This window comes from Mastomys coucha, unplaced genomic scaffold (assembly GCF_008632895.1).
Source record: "Mastomys coucha isolate ucsf_1 unplaced genomic scaffold, UCSF_Mcou_1 pScaffold22, whole genome shotgun sequence".
NCBI lineage: Eukaryota > Metazoa > Chordata > Mammalia > Rodentia > Muridae > Mastomys > Mastomys coucha.
In genome coordinates, this window is record NW_022196905.1 from 196,945,027 (window position 1) to 196,952,288 (window position 7,262).

Here is a 7,262-nt window from a genome sequence, read left to right on the forward strand (position 1 = left end):
AAAAAAAAGAGAATACATACCTTAGAGGTAAAGCATAGAGCTGTATCAGAGTTCAGAACCATACCAGGCCAGTAGCAAGCAAATGATTTAACCTCTTTGGGTATGAATTTCTTAATATGGTATGCAATTACTATAGAGTTGTTACGATTAATAGAACAGCACCTGGTCCATACTTTCAATAAATAATGAAGACTGTTATTATTAAATGTAGCTGTAGAAGAATTTAAAAAGTTTAAAGAACATGCAAACATGTCAACTTTACAAAATAAAGTTCCCTCATACAGTGTGAAGTATATATGCGAATTTAGCTTATGAAACTATTAGAATTAAAAGAAATATCTGTCTGTAAAGTTGTAAAATAGGCAAATTGGAGATGGAACACTTCTGCAAGAAGTAGAAGTAAATGTTTGACAAACATTTAATATAAACAGAATTCAAGTAATGATTACCTCTGACGGCTAAGTACGAAACATGAATTAAAAATTAGAAACTGGGAGAGTATGTAGCAAAGATTTGCACCCCCACAAAATCATATGCAATATCATGAGTTTTAAAAAAAGTCAAAATCAAAACTAGGTGTGTTCCAGAAGCACCAAGAATGCTGAAACATGCAGTTGTCCCATATCTAAGTCTTGTCTCCTAATCCAGGGTTAAGTAAAAGTAACAGACCTATCCTGTTGATTCTCAATTATTAGTGTATTGAAGCCCTGAAAGTTTGGAGTGGCATAATGCATTATTAATACCAAATTTCAGAAGCCTCTGGAGACATACTGCATAATTCATACCAGAGTTTTTATACACCTATTCCTTTATCTTCTGGGAAAATGTTTAGCAGGACTCTGATGATGTAAAGATACAAAATAGCAAATTCACACTAAGAGTCCACAATGTATTTTGAAGTATATAGGCATAAAACAAATATAGCATTCTTTCAGGAAGTTCAAATGTGCAAAATAGAGTTGATTCAGGGTGTCAGGAATAAAATTTGTGGGCTGGAGGAATGGTTCAGTGGTTAAAGATCTGTCTTCTGGAGGACTCGGGTTTGAGTCTCAGCAACCACATAAGGGCTCGCAACCTTTTGTAACTCAAGTTCGAGCAGATCCAACAGCCTCTTCTGGTCACTGTGGACACTAGGCGTGAATATGGTACACAAATACACCTGCAAAACACACATACACATAAACAAGCAAATATATTTAAAAGTTAAATAATAAATTTAAGGATATGCTGAGATCTGAAGGGTAAAAACTAAAATGGGTTAACTATGGAGAAAGTAAGGACATGGCACATCAGACACGTGGCAACTTAGCAACTGATTGGCAAGGGAGATAGTTCAGTAAATAATGTTCATGCAATGCAAACATGAGGACCTGAATGACAAGCTCTAAACCAATAAGAGATCCTGTCTCCAAAAAACCAAAGTGGGACACAACAAAAGCTAGGAATTTCCTCTGGCCTCCACACACATAAGCCCCTCCTATAGATGCACCTGAATACATGTGCACACACACACACACACACACACACACACACACACACCACTGGAAGAAAGCTACAGTTCTCTTAAAGAATTTGTGGCTGTGCTCCTCAAATGACATATTAAACAAGATTGACTTTTCAATTTTTCATTCTATTAGTCTTTACAAGAGCCTCCAAGGCAAGTTGTAATCATTATTTTATACATGAAATTACATGACCATTTAAAGGATTAAGGGGGTTTTATGCTAAACCCCAGGAGCAGAGTCTAAGCTTGGGTGTCCCCAAAATTTGTATTGAAATAGCATATTAAAAAATTCTTACCATTACATTCTCATCCTAGTAGCAAAGTAATTATGGTTAAAATAATTTACTATTTTTCCTTTAAATCTGATACAAGTTCAAAGTAAAATAAAGTAGCTAGTATAAAACATACTTTTACAGAATGATTAAAATAATTCTCACTGCATATTTTAGTTCTTTCTTATTAACTCCTTTCCCTTTGGTATAAGTAGATCACTTGGATATCCTCTAAGATCATCCAGCATTGGATGGTACCTGAAACACTGAATGCCAGACTAAATGTAACAGTATAGATCTTTATTGATAAATTCCTGGTTAGTGTCATGCCTTTCACATAGTGTAAGAGTCATAACATGTCGTTATGTTTCAAAATAAAAAGGTTGATGGGGACCACTTGCAGGGGAATTTGAATCCAGCAACATGCTTCCTTTAGGAAAGGATCACATCCAAAGACCTTCTAGGTCTATATGATCCAGCTAGGATGCAGAAATGCCTGGGATTACTTTATGATCTGCCTGGAATACAGACAGGACTTTAGTACATAGAAAAATCTGACAGAATAAAATAAATAACAGATAAGATATACCCAACTCTCACAAGGACAGAAAAGTGAGACTACTTAATAGAGCAGCGCAGACAGAGAGGAGGAGAGAGGGCAGTTTTACCAGGACAGTTTTATGGAGACAGGTTGTGGATGAAGCCAGAACAAGCCAGAGAATGAGACGGAGCCAGGAAATTAGAACAAATTGCCACAGTTAGTTTGAGGTCAAGCAAAACAATTCAGTCAGTAGCTGAGAGAAGCCAGTTTGAATCAATCAGTTTGGAGAGGCATTTTGGCCAGAATAGGTGAATTGAACCAATAAAACAGAGCACAGAGAGAGCTAGAAAGGGCTTAGTCAACAGTAAGGTCAAACTGACAATTACATCTGGCAAATAAAAGATAGTTTTACACCAACTCTGGAAGAGTGGTCAATTTCCTGTGTGTCCCTTTTATCTCTTTGAGTTCTCTTCAAATTACTAATGTGTATATAAGAGGTTCTAAAAGAAAAAATAGGAACATTTCATGACTGCATGAACATGCAACTCTACTGGTGAATACAGATAATATTTAGGATTCAGGTATACAAATAGGCAGTGACATTATTATACATTTTAGTGATTTTTAAAATTTGGTCAATAATTTCACTGTTGTTGGGTGAATCAGTCAGTGGAAATTCTTGTCTCAGCTTGCAAAACAATTTTGTGTATTTATATCTCCCTCCAGAGGTAAGAGTTATCAATATACTGTAAATAGTTCTACAACTATCATCATGTCTACTGTATCTAACACATTTGAATTATATTGTGTTATAGGTGTCTTTGCACAAGTTTCAGTTCATGCACTAAATATCTAAGTATTTCATTTGTAACTGTAATGAAAACAGCTAGAGAAGAGACAAAAATATGATCTAGTTTATTTTCTTTTGGAAAACATTCGTTTATGACACTGTTTATCTAACTGGGGACTGTGAAAGAAAGGGGTGAATTCCACTTCCTGGAACTAAAACTCAGCAGGTAACTTTCAGCACAATGTAAGCAAAGCACAAAAATCAGCCTTATGCTTTTTCTTTTCTGAGAGTTCCCCATGGTACCAAGGAATTACAAAGGACAAGGATCCTAACCACATGCCATGTGTTCTACTTACATGTGCAGAGTGATGACTCCGGCTGAAGCTTTGATTCTGCAAATGTTCAAACGGAAAAAACCATCCAGGTTTGGAAGCAATGTGTAAAGTCAAATCTATTCATATAAAATGAGAACTTCTCTGAACTATTTTGTCTGATGGCTAATTACCGAGTCTAGTGTGTTTCGTTAATTTATGTTTGTTTCTCTGTTGGAGGAGATACTGGAAATTTTTCCTCCATTTTTGAACCACTCCTCTCTATTACAAACATATTGAGTAAAGTATAGCTTCTGAAATGCCATTGCGAAGCCAGCCAACTGAAAATGTAGACCTGGGAGTTTCAGATAAGGTTAATAAAAGCATGCACTCAACAGTTGCTAGACTATAAGATCCTTCAATATTAACACCATATTTTTGCTATAAAATTATACAGAAAGTGCATTAAGCACCTCCTACAAATGCCCTGGATGTCACATTTAAAAATTGACAACCAATGTTTAGAATATCATTAAATGAATAAAGAAGACATATCTTTTTATAGATGTTTCCATCATTTTCTTTGCAATCATCTCCTCATTCATCATAAAAGCACCACCTCGCACGGCATATTAAAGCTTGCTACAGGCCATTCTCTTTGCTGAATTAATTGTAAGGTTCACATATGACCATATGGCTACCCCATGTTCTATTGAAGTGGTTTGCCTATAAAATAAGAGGAAAAAAACATATTTCTATCCCCTAGGGGGAAAATAAAAAAAAAAAAACTTTAAGGAAATAAAAAAAATTCAAAAGTACAAGGAACACTATCCTATTAGTGTGTGAGTTTTAACAACTACAGATATGCCCCAAGATAAGGCCACAGGAAGCAAATGGGTAGATTCAAGTCTTTAGCCATGTATTATAGTCATTAAGGTTAGCTACCGAACATTGTCCAGCAATGATGCTATTTGACAGCTGTGGGGATTTTTTTGTACATTAAAGGAAAGATCAATAGGAACTTACACTATTAGAGGTCTTGTCTGAAAAGTAAAATGATAACCCAAAGCCAGACTTATAGTCCACTGGCTGTTGTAAAGGCACTTGCTCAAACTAACCAGACCTGTCTTTTCACTCCCCTCCATGTCCATGAGACTCCAGACAGAAGTTCTAGGATCAAGGTTTCCCTCCCACTGAAGCCAGGGAACATGATGTAAGGTTCTGCCAGAGAGAGATGCATACAGATGCACACAGATTCACACACCACCCACCATTCCCTTCTGCCAGCCTGGCCTCATAATTGCATAAACAGTGTGTTATTTATCTATGAAGTCAAGTATCACAGCTCTTGACTTATATATTAAGTGAAAACATAGTTTTATGAATGAATGAAGGAACGAATGAAATCAGTAGACTAACAATTGACTCAAATAAGAAAAAAACTGTTCCAGCAGCAGATTAAATTTTTGTATTTATTAAAATAAAATAAAGCATTCATTAGTTTTTACTAGTCTCTTGTTATATTACTATATTTATGAGAAATTAAACCCTTGTAAAATATCACTATGCTTGGATCCAATTCTTTTCTCATATGAATGATACTTTTTTTCATCTTTATAACTTAGGAATGAGGGTTCACAGAATAATATAGTTTGGCTATGCTTAGAACATTTCTAAGTACCTTATAATTAATATGAAGATATACATTTGTTATATTTGTGGTTAAGAATGATACAATAATATTACTAAGCTATATGCTTGATTGTATTTACTTTATTGTTGCTTTTCCTCCTTTTATACTATAAAAAAAAATTCTAAAATTCTAAGCACAAAACTCTAGGTTTTAAAAAATACATCCCCAAATCCTTTGCCAATCTTATCATCATAACTTGATGAACAAATGCATCAAACCCAGGCATGATTAAATGAGCCAAATGTTTATAACATGGTTTAATGGCTATTTGCGCATAATGTTGTTTTAATGATTTTGTTTTTCCACCTTAATATAGTACAGTATTTGAGAGCCTTGCCGAAAGGGCACATTGACCCCTTCTAATCTCTAATGAATCTGTTATTAGCCTAATAAGGATCTGGTGCCTGGTATCTGGTGATGGAGTACTATAATTTTAAATACTAACCATGTGAATGTTCATAGTAAATGGGAAAAAGAGAATGGGCAATTACAATTCAATAGTGCATAGATAAAAGGCAGGTAAAATTACTTAAGACAGCCATAAGTTTACCAGTTCTGCATTTACTTAAGATTCTAAAGTCTTTATTACATGAGTCCTCAAGCAAAAATCTATGACTATACTCTGAACCTCTCAACTAAAAGGATATGTAAAAAAAACACACACAGGAAGTTGAGAGAAAGATCTAACATTATTTTTTACATTATCTCTTCAGCACAACACCAACATTTATTGACAAAATAAATAATTATATCTCTTAGCATAGAATAGGAAAAACATATCAAATCAGACAGTGATATACTATAATGTGTGATTACAGGTAAAATACAGGCGTGTTTATTAAATGTATACCAATATTTATCTTCCTGCATTTTCACAAATAACTAAGAATTTCATTAGATTGAAGAGAAGGCTTAGCAATTAAGAATACTAATTACTCTTATGGGGAACCCAGATTTAATTCCAGCATTCACATCAGATGGCTCAAAACTATATGTGACTCCAGCTCCCAGGGTCTGATAACCCTAGCCCACGAAAGCACCTGCACTCATGTGCACGCACATGTGTGCACACCACATACACACATACACATGCACACACACACATGCAAGCATACAAACACACACACATGCACTTATACACTATTAAAAATAATAGAAATGAATATTTTAGAGAATGTCATTAAAATACTTAATATAAGAATTTATATACTACCCTCAGTTGACAAAATAAGGCATCACATATTTACATTCTATTAAGATATATATATATATATATATATATATATATATATATATATATATATATAAAAAGACATTACAGAATAATAAAACTGCAGCAAGCATGGTGGTGTATGACTCTGGCTTCTTGGAAGACTGAGACTGAAGAGGCACTTTAACCTGGGCAATACTGAAAACACAAAATATCAAATTAATGATAAAATGCAATATCTTAGAAAGGACATTAAGTTATTGAAGGAGACACAAAAAGACAGCAGAAAGAGGATCCTGGAAGTTCCCACAGGAATAAAAGCCGAACTAGTTCAATAGAGAGAACAGGATAATCCAAAAAGTGCGAGGGGCAAGAAGCACCAAGATTCAAAGGAAAAGAAGTTCGGGAAAATTTCCAGAAAATAAACAGTGATGGCCGGGAAGACAAGGAAAGGCAAGCCGCTGAGAAACAGGAAGAAGTCCGTCATAGGTGGAAACATAAAATGAATAGATCACAAGAGGAGACCTGAGATGAAACGGGTCCAAATCTGAAGGGACAGATTGCAGGGGTGGAGGACAGGAGCCCGGAGGAGCTAGGGAACTGGAACAGTGACTCATGGTGACGTGCTCTAAAGACAGAGACAAACAGAACACAGAGCGACCGATGGATCTGAGAGATTTTAATTGGTAAAACAAGCCAACAAGGTGGCATAATGTCATTAGTTTAAATTCAGATGAGGAAGACAGAGTTCAGGAGGGAAAGCAGAAAATGAAAACAAAAAAGAAGGATGAAGATCCAGTACATTTGCTTCCTTTGAGAAGGCTTGGATTCCAGGCATGTGTGAAATATTTAATTGTAGGTAGGCTGACCACATTCAGTCACAGAGTTCTGGAGCTTGTAATTGATGCATAAATTTTGCATTAGTCACTAAAGTTGAAGCT

At 35.2% G+C, this 7,262-nt stretch overlaps 1 long non-coding RNA gene across 1 annotated transcript in view; it reads left to right on the forward strand.

Annotated features, from left to right (window-relative positions):
• LOC116071411 overlaps nt 1–3,588 on the forward strand; it is an 8,251-nt gene extending 4,663 nt beyond the window's left edge. The window contains exon 2 of the long non-coding RNA XR_004110886.1: nt 3,472–3,588. This is a non-coding gene — a long non-coding RNA (uncharacterized LOC116071411). The remainder of the gene's footprint in view (nt 1–3,471) is intronic.
• Nucleotides 3,589–7,262: the final 3,674 nt, after the last annotated feature.